Source organism: Triturus cristatus, chromosome 6 (genome assembly GCF_964204655.1).
Source record: "Triturus cristatus chromosome 6, aTriCri1.1, whole genome shotgun sequence".
Lineage (NCBI taxonomy): Eukaryota > Metazoa > Chordata > Amphibia > Caudata > Salamandridae > Triturus > Triturus cristatus.
In genome coordinates this window covers 82,951,556-82,970,649 of record NC_140589.1, presented here as the reverse complement: position 1 = coordinate 82,970,649, position 19,094 = coordinate 82,951,556, and positions in this window count along the sequence as shown.

Sequence of the window (19,094 nt, the reverse complement as noted above, 5' to 3'; positions counted from 1 at the left end):
CAGACTACAGTAGTGGTTTGGTGGTGTCATTTAGTATGGCTGTCCTAGGGTGGCACAATAAGTGCTGCAGCCCTGGTAGGCCTCTGAGGGACCCATGCCCTGGGTACCTAGGGTACCATCTACAAGGGCTGACAGGGTATCCTCAGTATCCAATTGGGTTGTACCTAGGGTACTCACATAAGTTTTAGGGAGGAAGCAGATAGGCTGGGGTCCTGGATAGCAGGATCCCAGCCAGACCATTCAAAAACCATTCAAATACCAGGCAAAAAGTTGGGGGCAACCATATAGTCAGATTCCACCTTCCTACATATATCGATTATGAAAGTTAACAAGAAATACAGCAGATATTTAACTCTGCACTAATTTGTGTTAAAATGAAATTTCTAAGCCGCGATTTCAGAACTGAATATCTTTTAACTGACAAAAGTGTCAATCCTAACTTCAGCTGTCCCTCTCCTTCCTTCTATGTTCATCATCTCGTTTTCCCCCCAGCCAGATTCATTGCCATTTGTCATGGGAGCTCATTCCTGGAGTGCTGCAGCGTTCCCTGCTCTACACTGCTCTTTGGGCCGGGGTACCTTTAACACCCATGGATCCATGGTGTGATCATGTAAATGCCGCAATTAGTGTTGGAGGGGCACACAAAGGGAAGCAGCTCCTGTGGTGAAAAAACAACCATGAAAAGAAAACCGGCTTTGGGGAAGGTAAGAGAATTGTGTTGCACTACCAGTCACTTAAGTGTGGCCAGTGAAATACCCTAAATGCGACTGGAGTACTGACTGGCAACCCCAGCCCAGGCCATTTCATGCACCTGGCGGAGAGGTAGCTGTGGGGTCTAAAGCATTTTCAGCTGAATGGTTGTTACACACCTAATCAACAGTGCAAGGTCTGCCTGGACCCTGTTCTGTTAATCACAGCGTGACGCAAGCCCTCTCAAACCCCTGCAGTGTGAGGAAACGGAAATGCGTGCCTCTTGACTTTAGCAGCGTCTCTGCAAACGTCTACATCAGGGCTCAGTGTGATTGTGAGATCCGGAAACAGAGCGGCATCTTTCCTGCGTTGGAAGGGATACGGAACCTGAGCCTGCCGTGCCATCAATCAGGGTACCGGTACTCTCCCTGACAAAAGTGAAGTGCCGCCACTAAGGGCTAGAAAATTTGGAAGTGCCGGTACTCAGTACCGGTGAGTACTGGCCCATTTAAAAGCACTGCGCGTATATACTGTGAGATGGCACAGAAGTGCTCTTACAGGGCAAGTGAGTCAAAGATAAAAGATGAGCAGAAGACAGGGAGGACAGAAAGCTGCGTATAAGTCTTTTCTACATTGTCCTGCACAGTTGTCCCCAGTCGGACTGATTGAGGCCCAAACCCGTTGATTGTCGATAGCTGTGGAAGTGATGAGGACACCGCTGGAAAACTTCTCCCCAAGGAAAGCCTTCTCTGAACCTTGGAAAGTAACCTCTTCTCGTCTGAAGCGGTGGAGGAGGCAGATATTAAGAGGGGTTATTCCGATAGAACAAGGCCGCTGTATCTGATATCTCCTTGCTTCTCTTCTCACTTGTTATGTTTTATAGCTCTGAAAAAACGGTTTCTGTGTTGCTGTAGAGAGATTCGTTTGTTATTAACTGTTTCAAATCATAATAAACACTTCAAATCGCAAAAATATCTTTTTTGGCACAGGACAGATAACGTTCCTCCGATGCGAGCGTCTGAATGCTGGCAGCGAGCGACGTCCTTGCACGTTTATTCCCATCCGTACGCAACAGGTGACACGCAGGGAGGCACGTAGCGCACGTACAGCATCCAGTGACGTCATCTGAGCTGGGGCGCGCGGACAATGTTTCAAGGATGCACCAGGCGAGAGGACAGCATGCGGCACTGCCGTCGATCGTGTAGGGACAGTCCAACCCCGCAGTGGCGCACAATCATGAAACACACAGCTGGAAATGCAGGCAGTCTTACAGATCTTGGACAGTTCGATTTTGCAGTTGTCATAATTTCTAGCATGTATGCACTTTCTGCCTCAATTTGAAAGCAAAACAAGAACACTCAAAAGCATAATAAATGAAGGAATAATGCGAAGGCTAATGAGCTGGTCCCTGAGAGCAGGTATCCGCAGTGCCAAGTCATTACGCTGGCAGACTGGGTAGTAACAGCAGCTGAGGCGAGGTGCAGTGGGCGCCTGCAATTTGTCTTTGCAGAGAAGCCACGTACCCACCCAAGTCACTCAGATACCCTGGAGAGGCTGTCTTCTGCCCACGTGCACTGGACACGGTAAGCAGGGGTACAAGCACACAACAAGCATTTACAATGCAATAGGTCTCGCAATGACATTATTTTGAGCTATTGACATTGTAAATGGCAATGCCTTCAAAAAAATTAAAAGGCATTGTTATTTACAATACTAAAAGCAACACCTATTGCATTGCATAGCGCGGTGTCCGTGAAGACGGCACCGAACTTATTAAAGTCAAAAGAAAAAAGAGTGTGCTGGAGGGGCAGAGAGAGAAGAAGACCTAAAAAGAGTGCCACAGATCGGCATACACAGAAGTTAGTTTATACTCTGTAAGAATAACCACAGCCATGTCTATATACAAACATTGAGATGAGCTGTGACGCCACACGTTCACAGACATAAAAAGGAATAAAGCTCACTGACTGGCCTTTCCCTGCATACTGCTCACGGCCGGGTGCTGTGCCGGGGTCCCCGGGAGACCTGAGCCGAGCCTACCAGGATTGGGCGCCGCCATAGAGGCCTCCTGAAGGCCGCTGTGCAGCAGCGCCCGAAAAGGACGACTGGAAGAAAAAAGTGAAGGCGAAAAGGGTCGGGAGAAATAGTGAAAAACATAAATGAAAGCGAGAAGAGGACGAGGAGCTGAAAGATAAAGAGATGCTAGAGAGGTGGTGAGAAGGAAAGAGCGAAGGTCTGCAAGAGTTCTAGGGGTTGGTAGAGTGCCGGCAAATGGTAGAATGTAAGGCGAAACAAGGGCAAGGAAAGTCAGGGAAAGGGCGAAGAGGTAAGTATTTGCATTTATATAACGCTTACTAAGTAGCGAAGAGTGAGAGAGAATGAAAAAGAAGCGAAAAATAGATAGAGGAATGTAGAGTTAGAGTGGAGTAGAAAAAATCAATAGCAGGTGAGCTGGAGGGACAGAATGAATGAAAAAGGAGAGAGAAACTGCCTAACGAATCGGTGGGAAAGAGCGGGAGACACCGAACTTGTGAGAGATAAGAGCAGGAGATGGGAGAGAAGAATGAATGAAAAAGAAAAGCGAGAAAGAGTGTGACATAAGAGAACCACATGCAAGCAGCTAAAGATGAAGGAGAACAGAAACGAAAGAGAGGGACGGGGTAGAAAGACAGAAAGGTAAAGAGTGAGATAGAACGGAGAGATGGGGAGAGAGACCGGGCACGTGTGGGGGGCAGAGAAAGACCAACGGAGAAGAGAAAGTCTCGCGTGCTCAAGCCGACAATTAGTTTTAAAAAAACATTAAAAATTAAAGGAAGGTTGGACAGAGAAGCCCGATACGTGAAAACAAAGCTGGGGCTATGGGCTACCAAGGGATGTCTTTTCCGGGCGGGTGAGGGATGAAGAGGGTGATGTACAGAGCCTCTAAAGGCGGGGTGGGGTGTACTTTGCGTCTCAGGGGCTGAAGTGGACAGGTCTCACGGAGTACAGCCGAGCTCCACGAGGACGGGCACCCGAGGTATCTTACCGGGTGTGAGCCAGGGGCTGCAATCCTTCCCACTCGTGGCACCCTACAAACACCTTCTGGAATCGACACACCCGCCCTACAGCTCAAATCAACATGGCAAAACATGGCACCTCTTGTATACGTAGACACCCACTTTAATAGGAAAAAACAGCAGCTTGTGAGTCAATAATTTTAACATTTTATGCCATTATCCCCCTTAGTTAATGCAGGATGCTCCCATCTGGGCCGCGAGCCAGCTCTCTCTGAGGGGACTTTTCTAAATGTTTCTTAAGTATTAGAAGAGCAGCAGCCGCCAGCCTGGAAGGGAGGGTTGAGAAGGGCAAAATATGCCAAAAAAATGCAAGAGGTGGGGAGAGTTTCCTTGGCTGGTTGGGGGCACACGGTGAGGTATGGGGGTCCCTCAGCGTGGACTGCGGGTGGTCTTTAGGAAACAAACCTCCAGCATCCACGTGCCGAGCATCCTGCGCATGTAGGGCTGCACGTCCTTCTGCACGCACTTGAAGTAGGAGCAAAATGTTGTAAGACTGGGGCAATGAAAGAGCGTATGGGATAGGTCGCCAATGTTATTGTTACAATTCCAACAGAGAGAAAATATCTATCTTTTACAAACCTTTACATCTTTGCATGTGTGCTGCACTGCCCATTACATATACAAAGTGGTAAACTTGGTCAAAGCATAGAATTTTGCACTGGAAGGGTACCCTGTTAGTATAAAACCTAAGCTTGACATTACGCAAACATCTATGCACTAAGGTGCGAGGGTGTGTGTAGTGGAGCAAGTCAGCCTATAGTACACTATAGGAGAGACCTGCAGCACCATATTGTAGTAGATAGGGTGGTGTTGGTCTCTCTCCTTTCCATGCGGCGTAGTGCAGCAACTTTAGTTACTGCACATGGTAAAAATGTAATCTGCCCCAACGGTTCTCCAGACCAAGCACTCTTAACTTGTAATGCTTCCCAGTATGGATGACATGTGACTCCTACACGTTGCAGTCCTCATTATCTTAAGTAACATTTCCAATACATTGATTTACACACTTGTATGACTCAGAGTTTCTACATGTTTGTGAAATAAAGCACCCTGACACCCTACTTTAGGATGAGCAGCGCTATAAAATAAATAAATAAATGTGAGAGAGGGGCTAAGTCGAGATGCAGGCACCACTGGAGGGTGGTAGTGAGAGAATCCAAGAAGAAGATCAGGGGGGGAGGGGTCAACAAAGACTGTTGCGCTGCCCCCCACACCTCCCCCCATGGACGTTACTACACAATCTGTAGCTCAGCGGGTGGCAGGCTGGCACCCCTGCCTGCCACTGGTGTTACCGCTTCACATCCATAAACCTAGAAGGCTATGCACAAGCCTTATCTAACATTTCCGAGCGATCACGTGTTGCGATGACGAGAGCATATAAACATTGGAAATGTAAAGAATGTAGGTCAATCCGATCCCCAGGAGAACGTGGGGAATCAGCATTTCTTAACCCCCTCCTTTGGCGCTCACTCTCCGCCTCCCTGGGCCATGATATGATGATCTTTAAAAGAGAGATTTAATTTCACGTTATTCGCTTATTAGAAAGACAAAACTGAGTTTGTTGGCTGTCCCGTGGTGGTGATGCCACTCTAACGCACGGGGTACACCACGCAATGCAACTTAGCGAGGGTTCAGGGCAGGATTCAGGAGCTCTTGACTGACTTGGGACAGTAGCCTGTTCTTCTCGGGACCGCGGGGGGAAACACAGTCCCGCAGAGATCTTTGAGCTGTGCCCTCCCCCCGGCTGCCTTCAGACCCGGCCTGCTGTGGTCGGTGGTGAGGCAAAGCTGGCACAGACATCGGCCCTGTTGCAAGCGAGGAAGGGTCTAAGCCTTGAACTACATGGGTGGATCGTTAGTGTAGCAAGAACACTTTCAGAAGTAAACCAACACACGTGGAAGTGTTCGGAGGCACAGGACAACAGAGTCCCGCCGTGAACCCCGTGCCTCTCCACTATAGCTGTCACAATTGGGAGGAACTAAAAACCGACGTTACCACCACACAAGAAAGTCGGAAAATCACAATAGAACTAGAATTAGTGTTTCTTTTTGTAAATCTGCAGTAATCGGTGTTTGGATGCGCACCTGTCAAACTCATCTAAAGCTCCACATATATACAATACGAGAGGTCTGTGATGACATGAGGTACAGTGCCCACGAGAGGCACTGGCGAGCCCCCTTAGCGTCCGTGCCTGCTCATCTCACTGCGAGTCCCAGAACTCCGGTAAAAACTGCAGCACTCACCAGCCCACACTAAGGACCCTACAGCGAAGACGCTGCGGGCCCTGGTGTACCAGACCTCTCCTGTCATACAATCAAAATTACCAGTGCGTTTCTTACCAGTCACCACAACTTTCTGGGTATAGAATCATATCCTCAAGCTGTCTCTGCAGCAAATCAAATGTTCCCAGTAAAGCGCTTTGTAGCTCCTCGAAGTTACGCCAGCGCTACATCAAAATGAGAAGATTGCCCAATTCGCAGAATGTCTATGTGGTAGCGATGGCTAGCTGTCTATTTGGTGCCAAGTCTTGGAGGACACATTTGTCCGTGTGTATTATTACTTTGCATGCTGAGATTTGTAGTTCTGTGTTTCCCGGCATAACTGAGTGCCTGCAGTATATCAATCACTGCATGCAACATGTGGGTGGCTAAAATACCAAGTCCAGTGGCAGGTGTTGTACATGGGGGCGGGCGGGGGGCGCAGCCACACCGCTGTCACCCCTCAGGCCCAGTGTATAGTGAGTGCTAAAATTGTACGATGTGTATCTGACTGTAACCGTTTGTTGTTCAATAAAAATACTTATAAAATGAGATACGAAAATAATAAAGCATGCAACCTCATCTCTGCTGCAGACGTCACTTTCCCACCAGCGTATGCTGCTGCTGCCGGGGGCGCGGCTTGGATACCCCGTTTCCGTGAGGGGGCAGTTTCTGTCCTTCCTAGCGGGATACGCCGAGGTGATTGCCAACTCGCCGCACAGGGAGTCGTGCCCTCTGTCAGGGAGGCCCTGCTGATTCCTCATGGCTGCAGTCCGTAAGCCCTGACGACTTCAAGTCGCCCCGTCCCAAGTGACACAGCTTCAGTATCTCTTGGAGCGGATCTCCGCGCTTCGAGGCGCTCAGTGGCAGTTTCGATCTGCGGCAGCAGAGCAAGCGTCTGCCTCTCGTCGCCTGTGCACACTGCTTGTCTCGTTCCCCAACCTGCATTCCCTGGGCGCCGGGAGTACGCGACCCCCCGTCGGATCGGAGCAGTTTGTGGTTTCTAAGCAGTCATCGGCTCAGATCGTTTTGAAAGGCAGAATTCCGTCTCGATCTAGTGCATGGGCAGTTTGCAGTGAGTGTGAGTGTCACAGTGGGAGGAGGGAGGTGTTAGCGGAGGAGCTCTGCGCCCTCGGCTGAGATGATTAGGGCCCTGCTGGGGAGAGAGGGTCCTGATTGTGTGCATAGTGCTTCCATAGGCTGAGTTCGGCCAGTTTTAAGATCCGGCACGCAGCTGGCCACCACTGCAGCTGAATAAAGATGTGAAGGGGGAAGTTATCAAGCACAACAGAAACCAGCGTTGGCTCGTTTTAAAACTACTGTGCGCTTTTTCTAAATATTATTTTCTTAGTATTTTATTAATAATTTTTATAAGCAAAGACATTAGCATTTCTGTTACAAGGTTAGCCATTCGCAGTTTGTACAACAGTGTCTTCAGGCACTTCGACGAGATCACTTAAACACCGGATCTAAATTTCCAATTTTTTAAAAATTCTTTTTAAACGCATAATACCATTAAATGGATCAATCCATACATAGCAAGATAAAAAAAAAGTTATAACACAATAAAAATAAGCATAATTGTAAGCAGAAAGACTGGTACTCAAGTGCATAGAAAACGTGCATTGAAGAATTTCATTAAACAAGCACTTTACATCTTCTTTAATTTCAGTCTAATCTGCCAGACACAATTTAAGAACTTCGAAGCTGCAAAGGAACGGTAAGGTATTCCAGTGCCATCATAACACAAGCGCTCGCCATTGCAGGAAAGCAGCCGCTTGTTTATATTTGCATCGCACTTTCACTTTCACTTTAAGTGAAAGCGCGATGCAAAAATAAACACAGGGCTGAGTGAAAACAGATGGCCCCCCTAAAGATAAGAAATTGCTTCGCGACAGCCTCAAAGCAGACGATCCTGTCCGGATGGGCTGGACGAAAAGGGGAAAGGGCAGCAACAAAACATTCTCGTTTTCAATGGCAGGCCACCGTTTAGCATACACGGTGACGCCAGCCAATGAAAAAATCTCCTCTCTTACTATAGGTCTCGCCGAGCGAGCAGCGCATGCGCTGCAATGCTAGGCAAGACCTAAAAAGGGGCGCGAGGTGAGGCGAATAAGGTTTTGTAACTGAGACATCACATAGCGCAAGAGACATACAGCAGATGTGTAAGAGGGTCAGGAATCTGGCATCAGTGTGCACGTACATAAGAGGCTGAGGGGGTATGTACCCTCAGGGCAGAGACCCTATTGTAAACACAAATGTTCCACACACAAATTGCATCGACGAATAAGGTTTATTGAGTACCAGCTTTCAACACATGAAATGGTTCAGGTCAGGGGAGACACCCAGAAGGGCATCAGGTCACCTAAGTCATCAGCTGTCACCTGGCAAAATTCCAGAACGTACAGCTGATGACAAGACACAGGGGAACAACTAAGGTGTCCACGGACGGACACCAGGATAATAAATCACACCACATCTTCCTCCTTACAGATGCTTAAAATAGAGATACAAAAAAATAAATGGATGCAAGGTAATATAGAGAGAACAGCGAGGATAGCATTTGCAGAAAATAGGGAAGTAACCCAAGAGGGAGAGTAGCTGATAATGCCACACAAATGAATCGCACACATAATCCGTAAATTTCCTGGGTAGGACTACAGGGCGTCCCACTCTGGTTCTGTGAGCGGATGACACACAAGGAACAGCGGCAAACGACTCAGTGCACAGGGGGGATTTGTGTTGATTAACCTGTGAGAGCGTAACATCACTCTCATCTTGATAGTCCCACCATCTTCCCCTTTCACACAGGGGAGTGCGAACAACACTTGTGTGATTGGTGTTTGAATCGTGAATAGTCTGGCTATGATCAACCCTGGGCATTGAAGCATCCACACGTTTACACAATGACAACACTGAAACGTGCCAAACCCTTCCGACACTCAACAAAGCAAAATTGCAAAATACCTTGTTGAAAGTAAGGGGATTGAGAAAACGTACTCTGTCCCTTTACAGTATGGCCACTTTTTTTACTCATATAACGTCACCCACTTTCAAGTGAACTGAGATTCCTCCAATTTACTTCTTACCTGGTCTGCTGACCAGTCCACTCTTCTGGCTACTTCCAACCAACCCATGTTGTCTTTTGACATGGGAGTGCTGCCCCTCATAAGTTCAAAAGGACTGTGACCCATGCTGTTACACGGTGTGATGCGATATGACCACAAGGTCTTTAGGATTTCAGATTTCCAAACCAGATTGTTGTTATTCGCTAACTGTACAATATCCTTGATAACGCAGTTAAAGCATTCCACAGCACCATTACAAGCAGGGGGATAGACCAATGTTGGTTTGTGGCCATCTTGTTTCTATTAAGATAGCCCGCAAAGATTTCTGGAGTGAATTGGGGACCATTGTCACTGACTATGCACTTAGGTAAACCTTCCCTGATGAAAATTTCCTCCAGAAATTTTACTACACTGCAGGCATCAGCTTCGGTCACAAATACAATTTCTGTCCACTTATACAAATGATCAATTAGGACAATGGCAAACACTGGCTCACCCCGATCCATAACTGGACCCATAATGTCCACACCAATTCTTTCCCATAGCATGGTCGGGTAAGTGATCGGGTGCAGAGGAGGCCTGAACGTGACTTGCATTTTAACAGAATTACTGCACAGCAAACAATCTCTGACAGTTCTCTCTATAGCAATGTTTACACCAGGCCACCGATACCACTTCTTTACCCTGCTCTTGGTTTTACCAATTCCCAAATGTCCCTCATGACCAATTTCCAGTATTTTACTCCTGAGCTTGGACAGAGGAATGACTTTGCCACAACTCAATAATAGCCCGATTTCCTCAGATAACTCATGTTTAATCTCCCAAAAAGAACATAACTCCTTGGGAATGGACCTTTTCACAGGGCAGCCACTAGGAAGAATTCCTAGCACCTTACTTAGCACAGCATCATTTCTTTGCTCCATTCTCCACTCTTGCATGAATATACCATGCAATTCCTCAAGGATGTTTGCCACACAGACATCTTCCTCAGAACTGTCACTAGAATCATGAAGAAGAACAGGCATATAACTCAAGAAATCCACCACTACATTCTTAACACCTAGCATGTACTGAACTTCATAAAGAAAGTGAAACAGCTGTACGGACATCCTGGCATGTCTGGGGGATGCAGCATAAAGACCTTTAGTGGGTAGAACCTTAGATAAGGGCTTGTGGTCACTGCCCAAGATGTCTTTGTTACTCCAAATGAACTGCCGGAAATGTTCCAAGCCCCACACTCATGTTAGAGCTTCCCGCTCTATAACGGATTACTTTTCCTCAGTGGGTGCTAATGAGCGGGAAGCAAACGTGATAGTACATTCCACGCCACATGCATCTTTCTGGGTGAGGACAGCACCCAGACCTTTGCCTTTTGCCTCTACATAAAGAGGGGTCGAAACCTTGCAAAGGGGGGGCTGAGCACAACTCCTTTTCAAGCCAACAAAACAACATTTGGCATGCTTCTGTCCGTGCAAATTTGTTCTTAATTTTGAGCAATTGTCTTATGTCATATGTTTTGATGAGAAATTTTCTATGAACTTTGAATAAAACTCGACAAGGACAAAAAAGGAATGCAGTTTTTCGCTGTTCTTTGGGGGCATAACGTATGGCATCCAACAGCTCCTTCTTAGGCTTGATGCCCTTTCCAGTGATTACATGTCCCAGATATGTTATCTCAGTACAAGCAAATTTGCACTTACTGTGTTCTGCAGTTAACCCTCTAACCTCTTCAGTGCCCATGACGAGATAGTCTCGTCATGGAGCACGGTTGCGCTGTGCCCATGACGAGACTATCTCGTCATGAACCCCACCCACTAGTGCAATGCCCGGCACAGGAGGGGGAAAGGGCGTGGCACTGAAGGGGTTAAATTCAAGGATGCCAGGAACCTGTGGCAGCTTCCCCTCATGCTTTCCCTAGTTTTTCCCATAATTAAGATGTCATCTTGAAACAAAAGTATGTTCTCCACACCTTTAAAAATTCCTGCATCAACCTTTGGAACATTGCTGCTGCTGAGGCAAGGCCAAAAGGTACCCTCTTGAAACGGTTGCATTCGAATGGTGTGATAAATGTGGTAAAACTCACTGTCAGGGTGTAGGGGAACCAGGTGGTATGCCGCTTTGAGATCTATGGTAGAGAACCATTTAACACCCTTAATGAGAGCTAACATTTCACTGATGTGTGGCGAAGGAAACTGATCAACTATGATATTGTTGTTGAGATCGCGCAAATCAATACACAATCTCAAATTCCCATTGAGTCTCAGCCACAACCTAGGGAGCCACCCACTCTGAAGACTCCAACTGTTCAATAACACCATCATCAAGTAGCTTCTCCAATTGTGCGTTAAATTCACCTTAATTACAAAGGCAATATTTCTAACTTTGTGAATCTTAGGAATAACCCCTTTCTTGTGTTTCTGTGTTCAAAATCCTTCAAAAGGCCAATAGCTCCTGAAAATACTTTAGGAATCTTCTGTAGCTCATTCTTGTTAAATTATTCGTTGTTCTGGACAATGAGGACAGGATTGACACTGTTAGGATTTAGCACAACACCCAAACTACCGTCGTCCATCCATACTAAAACGGATGGTCCTGACATGGATATGCACAATTTGCCCAAGGAGTCCTTATCTTTAAAGGTAAATTTGAACTTCCTACAGCCGTAAACCTCAATGGGGTCCTCTGTAAACGTGGTGATATCTGGTAACTGTTCACCTAGGAGAGATGCAAACTTTTCCTCTCACACTGTTTTATTAATGATAGTATAAGCCTGAGTCCACCACAATAGAGATATCGACACCACCAATAGACATATCACAAACAGATTTCTTTAACCTTTTAACTTGCGCATTATCAACCTGCATCACACAATCATCCTCAATATTTGAAACACACATGTTCATATCCTCCTCATCAGATGTACTAATTGCAGCTTCACATCCAACTTGACCAAACTGGAAGGTCTCTTCTGGCAAACCTTTTGGAAATGGCCCACACCCCACAAATTGTACACTTTGGCTTCCTGGCAGGAAATGTCTTATCATTCACCAAATGGTTAAAACTTCCGCAACTGAAACAATGTTTCTTGTTATTAACATAACCTTTCTCATTTACAGACTTGCTACCGCAAACTTTCCTTACTTGCTTGGGAAACATTTTACTGTCCTCAATTTTAGCTACAATACCATCCTCCTTTTTAGGTCTCGGCTAGCGAAGGCTGCGCTTGCGCTGTCTCGCTCGCAAGATATAATGACTTGGAGAAGAGGGGCTTGAACCCGCCCCTCTTCTCCCCTCTTCTTCATTGGCTGGCCTCTTGAATGCTGGCCAGCCATTGGAGAAGAGGTCCGTCACTCCGAACAGGCTCTGTCCTTTTAGGATTCGGGGGCGTGTTTTTTGCAACTTTTCTAATTATCTCCTCCAGCCAATGGCAAGAGGAGAACACGCCCCCGAATACGAAAGCGCCGCTGCCTTTCTCCGAGGCATTTCTGCTTCGCCTCGGAGAAAGGCGGTGGTGTTCAGGGCGATTCCCGGCAGTTTGTACGTAGCTGTGACTTTGCTTTTCATTGTTAAATGCTCGCGAAGGAATTGTTGTTGTAAAGCAGTCTTCCTTTGCTATGTGCCTGCATATAGACTTTAATTTACCCACCCCCACCGACCGCGTCTCTTTAGACAGATATGAACTGCGAGGGTTTGAACTGGGAGCAATTAACAGGAAGCGCCCGCCTCTCTGGACTGAGGGCTGGGCAGTAGTTAATTCTGTCACTCATCAGTATGCGCGACCGGGTACTGCATTCCACATTATCCAGATATTCTCCCTCGCCCAGTAAATATATCCAACAGCATCCACACGTTTTGAAATCTTTCCACCCTTAATCTGTATTTATCACCTTTCTCTTGGAAAAAGGGTGCACGCACCCTCACCTTTTGTGTCTAATGGGTTTATGTTTTTCGCTGCAAGTACTCGAACACCTGAGATGCTATTTGCATATTAAGATGTACAAACCTATTTGCATTTTCTTCAGCGTACTACTTTGTACAAGTCTTTCCTTCCCTTTTCACCATTCTGTGTGGCTCACCGAAGCTGCTGCGCTGAGGATGTGCCAAAATGGAAACGGGAGGTGGATAAAGAGGGGTGGGTGGAGTAGGTTTAAATATGTGTGTGTTTTTGTTGAACATGTTTCAGTCTCACGCTTTTTCACAGAAACGGAGATTGATGACCGGGATCTCGTGTTATTAAATTTCAGCCTAAATTACTTCTGTGCAGCTTTTTTGGCAAGTTTTGACGTTTCTTTGTGAGGGGTGCGCTCTAGGCTCGTGTCTTTCTCGGCAATAGTATGCGCCACTGTTGTCGGCGGCTTGTTGCCAATTCGTGAAGAATCGTTTCGCATTTATTTTATTTATAAGTAAAGTACACAAATACACAAAAAGACCGGAGCATCGAATTCAGGCGTTCCCTTCCTTCATGTCTGGAAGATTATCACGCGTTCAGACATTGCAATCGATAACTTGTCGGATACGATAAACAATCCTGCCCTTGAACTGCCTCGTTCTTTTACACGTTCCCCCGTTGTTATTTCCGCGAACAACTCACACCGTGTTCTTATAGGCATGCTGTGAGGCTGAATACACAGCAAACTTTAAAATATGTTTACTTGTTCATTTTTACTCTAACAATAAAGACCCAGTTCCCTGTGGTCTAAATGCCAGCGTGTTTGTGTATGTACACATTCATTCTTCTCAGCGAAGCTGTTATATTTGTACGCTTCTAAACACTTATGCCCTCTTATTCCACTCTCACTTTTACATTAAACATATGCAGTCCATATTTTGTGCGCATTGGCTTTTATTCTGCCGGTAGAAGCGCCACGTGGTTCCTAAGGAAAGCTTCAGGCGCTCTGAGAAAAACAAGAAAATATACATTTCAAGAAATGTGACACACCAGATCCCATGTCATCTAACATGCAAAGCCCACAATTAAAATAATAAATAGTGTTGGCAAAGCCTGTTTTGTCATGTCTCTGCTTCTCTGCTCTTGCGCAAGGAGCGTTTCGTGGTTAGTTACCTCGTTTACCGGGCATGTGCAGTTGAACCGTTTGCTGGCCCTTTTAGGTTGTCTATGTACCAGTTCTGTTTACTGCGAAAGCTGTGTGTTTGTTGTAGGATCTGATGAACAGCAGTCATCTATTATTTAGTAGTATTTGTGTGTGTGACTCTGTGTGTGGGTGCAAATGCAATAGGTCTAGCATTTGAGAGACATTAAGCTATTGACATTGTAAATAACAATGCCGTTTCTTTAAATGTTTTAAAAACAAAAACATAAACAAAAATAATGTCATGAGCAATGCCAATAGCTCTAACTTTAACAATGCCGAGACCATTGCATTGTAAATGCTTGTTTCTTTGTTTTCTGCGAGGACAGCCTTAGCACACCTACCAGTAAGCCCTGATCTTCTAACTATGTCAATAACATTTTGCAAATGACTCTCAAACTTGGCCCTTAAATTCTCTTGTATGTTAGTACTGGACCCCTGCATCACTAGTTGGTCCCTGATGAAATCATCATGGAGATCTCCGAAGCGACAAGTGAGGGCTAGATTTTTTAAAGCCGAGACATAGCCATCAATAGATTCCTCTTTACCCTGCTTCCTGTGGAAAAATGTATACTTGTCCACCGCAACACAAACTGTGCCTTTATAGTAACTGTTCAAATCACCTATAGCATTGGTGTACACATCACCCTCCCCACTTGCACTTGTTTTTTTGATTATGCCATAGTACACCTTAATACCCTTTGTGCCTAAGCAATGTACAAGTATTTTGAATTTCATAGCAGCTGATAACTCCTCATAATCATCAAACGTTGAAATATAGTTTGTGAAATATTCTCTCCATTCTTCCCATTTAAGTACAGGCTCGCCCCCAGCAGGAAGAAAACTTTGGGGAGGAGCCAGATTCCACAAATACCCCGAAGACATGTCTGAAGCCCACCAGAATTTTCAATTATAGAACTTCTAGACAATTAAATGCTTTCCCAACATACAATGTGCAGGAGAAATTGCTGAAAACGTGTGTTACATACTAAAATAAATTCTACAAATATAAGTTAAGCCTAAAGATGTAGAAGACTGTACAGTCATAAAACACTGTTCATAAGAAGGCATATAGAGTACAGTTTCTGAATTGTTACACTTGTAGAAAAATCCACTAATGAGTAGAGCTGTGCCCATCAGCGAAAACAAGCACGATGAAACAGAACCAGGAGAGATGATTTCCAGCTGATGGACAGCGATGTGTCTATCAGCGTTAACAAGCACAGGGAGGCTGTATTTATCAGCTAAACACTTTTATTATTTTATTCTTACAGCACACGGTGAGCAGCTGTTATTAGACCAGTTGTACCGAATGTCTAAAACACCCGAAAGCAGAAGCCTTAAACACAGCAGGCACGCTTAGAACTGACTTCCACACGCAGGTAACAGCTTCTGAAATTTCCGTCTGAAATCTGCACACAAAATGGCGGCACTTAAGTGATAACAAGATTACAAGAAGATAATCTCTCTGCTTGCGTCTTAACCGCTGCCGAAACACTTGACTAGAATACCAGTAATTTGGCCCCTGATGACGTGATTTCTACGTCACCAGGGTAACCAGGCAACGAAGCAACTCAGCAACGCGTGACTCTCCTGACCATGAAGACAGCTGGTGCATGCGCCACGAACAGCTTGTGATGGCCTCTAGGCCTGATGCCTCGTGGCTAACGCGCTGCAGCGCTCATTAAGCAGACACGGACACACGGTGTGGTTCCAGCGTGGTCCCGACTGCCGTTTGCGGGCCACGCCCCTTTATTTATAGAGAGCGCCTGACGTCATGCGTCAGCGCTCGCGCCTCACCTCCGACGCGGGTAGACTATACCGCTACCCCACGTCGGAGGACACTACATTCCTTCTAACCTTTATCAAAACAAACAATAAACATTTGACCCTGTAGGTCTGTTACCAGTCACTGGAATTCCCGTACCAGGTCCGTCACACTAGGAAATCAGCCAGCTGGGAGGATGACGCCGGATTTCTTCTCAGGCTGTATCCGGACTGCTGTCCCCGCACTGATGGTGTTGTCGGGACCCCTCCTTGCGATGCTGCACTTCCTGGGGACCGCACCTGAGGGCTGGGCGACCTCCCGCCTGGTGTTCCTGGCGGCGACGTTGCACTCTGGTCGGGTTGATTCTCGTATTCGGTGGGGGTGGACCCCTGATCCCCTTCTGGGCCTTCCTCCGCTGGCGGCTGACTTGGCCAGTCGCCCTGGTGTTCCGACAGACGCGGGTCTGAGGTCCCGGGGTCTACTCTTTTGAAGAACAATAGGTTCCGGGTGACCTCCTCGGTCCCTCTCCTCGCGGTGACCAGAGTTCCAGTTCGGCGAACTACTGTCCAAGGTTTGTGTTCAAAGGGGAGCCGGAATTTGCTCCCGGGATACCTGTCCTTGAGATAGACTCTGTCCCTTACTTGAATAGTTGATGTCCGGGCTCCCCGGTCGGCACTGGCCTGCTCATTGGAGTGGGTCCTGTTGGCTAGGACCTTCCCAGCGTCAATCTGAGGCGGGATCCAGCTTGGGTGATGCGGGATGGTGTCTCGCACTACTCGGCCCATGCTCGCCGGTCCGGGGGCTGGCTCTGTCGTGAGATGAGGCGTCAGCCGATATTCTCTCAGGAAGCTGTAGATGGCCCTCTCGAGCGGCGACCCATCGGCGTGCGCAATGCGTACTACTTTGTTGAGGGTCCGCATGAACCTCTCCGCTTCCCCATTGGCTTGAGGCCACTTTCCGGTGGTGGATCCCCCACTCCTTAAGATAGTCCGCAAATTCTTGCCCTTGGAGGGGGGGCCGTTGTCTGTCTTGACCACTTCGAATATTCCGTGCGTGGCGATAGTCTTCTCGAACTTTGTGATGACCTCCGCAGCGGTCTGGCTTCCCACTACCTCGACCTCCGGGTACTTTGTGTAGTCATCGATGATCACCAGGGCATAGCGTCCATCTGGGAGGTGCCAGAAGTCTGCACTCACTCTCTACCATGGTCGTTGCGGGTTTTCCTCGGTGATGACGGGGTGGGGGTGATCCGGCTGACCCGACGCCTGGCACCAGGAGCATGTTTGGACTGTTCGCTCCACCATAGGGTCCATCCCCGGGAACCATACCTTGGCTCTCAGCCGACTCTTTGTTTTCACCATGCCTTGATGGCCCTGGTGTGCCAGGTCCACGCTTGCTGGGCCAGACGGGATGGGATAACCAGTCGCGGGCCCCGAAGAAGACATCCACTGGTGTCAACCGAGAGTTCAACCTTGACCCGCATGAGCGACTCCAGGATGGCCTTGGCTTGCAGCGTTCGTCTGGCCATGGAGGACTGGATGGGGCGCCAGTCGTTTGACTGGACGGCCGTCAGGGCCAGTTGCAGACATTCTTCCCTCTGGGTGGCTGCTACGATCGTTTCAAGGCTCATGGGCAATGGCCGGGACTCTCTGATACCATCCGGACATATTCTTCCGTATCTTCAGCGTCCTCTTTTTCCGCTTTAGTGGCTACTCTGGGATGTCTCGAGAGATAGTCCACGGGATTCGAAGAGCCTGGCTTGTACTCCACTCGGGAGTCGTACTCCTGCAGTTGAAGGATCCACTTTTCGATCCGCGGCGGGGGCTTTGATGCTGATCCCTGAAACAGGGGAATGAGGGGTTTGTGGTCTGTGGACACGGTGAACGGATTACCGTACACATAGACGTGAAAATGTCGACAGGCCCAATGGATGGCAATCGCTTCTCGCTCTATCTGCGAGTACCTCTGTTCTGTGTCCGTCAAAGAGCGGCTCGCATAGGCTATTGGGGCCCATTCACCATTCTCCTGCAACTGCGCGAGCACTGCCCCTAGACCATATGGGCTGGCATCCACTGCGACGTTGGTGGACCGGGCTGGATTAAAGTATGACAGGGTGGTGTCAGCCGACAATGCCGCCTTGGTGTCCTTAAAGGCTTGTTCCTGTTCTGGTCCCCATTGCCACGGGGTGGTGGATTTTGTCAGTTCCCTGAGGGGCTTCGTGAGGTTCGACAAGTCAGCTCGCAGAAGTTCACCATCCCCAGGAAACTCCTTATTTCTGAGATGTTGGAAGGCGCTGGAGCGTCCTGTACATCTTTGACCTTGTCCGGGTCCGGGCGACTCCTTGGTCGGAGAATGTGTACCCAAAGAAACTGATCTTCTGCTGTAGGAATTGGCACTTCTCCCTGTGTAGGGTCAGTCCGGATTCTTTGATCCTCTGGAGGACCCCTCGCAGTCTATCGACGAGGCGTACACCAGGAGATCGTCACTTACGTTCAGGACCCCTGGTAGCCCGCTGAGGACCTCTCGGATAGCGTTTTGGAACACCTCTGCAGCGCTTGAGATTCCGAAATTGAGGCGTCGGTACCGCCTGAGGCCGACGTGTGTTGAGAAGGTGGTGACGTAGCGAGAGTCAGGGTGCAGCGGCAGTTGGTGATATCCGGACCGAAGATCCATCTTTGAAAACCATCTGGCACCGTTCAGTTCTCCCAGGATGTCGTCAATGGTGGGGGTTAGGTGACGCTCCCTCTTCACCGCGGCGTTGGGGAGTCGCATGTCCACACAGATGCGGACCTGCCCCGGCTGCTTCGGTTTTCTTGCCACTACGATCGGGGACACCCACGGGGTGGGTCCACTGACCTTCTCGATAATCCCTTGCTTCTCCAGTGCCTCTAGCTCGTCCTCCACCTTCTTGCGCAAATGGAATGCAATGCGCCTGTGCCTCAGCGCCACCGGTTGGACCGACTGGTCGATGTGGAGGGATACTTCTTTACCTTTGAGGCATCCGATGCCCTTGAAGACGTCTTCGAACTCCTCCAGGATGGCCTCTAACTCTTCCTCTTGCACCGCCAGGGCGAACGATATCAGCCTCAGCTCTTCCGCCGACTGTCCACTGATCAGCATCCCGTTCCCCTCAGGGGTCACGTACACTGTGGCGGGGATCCTGA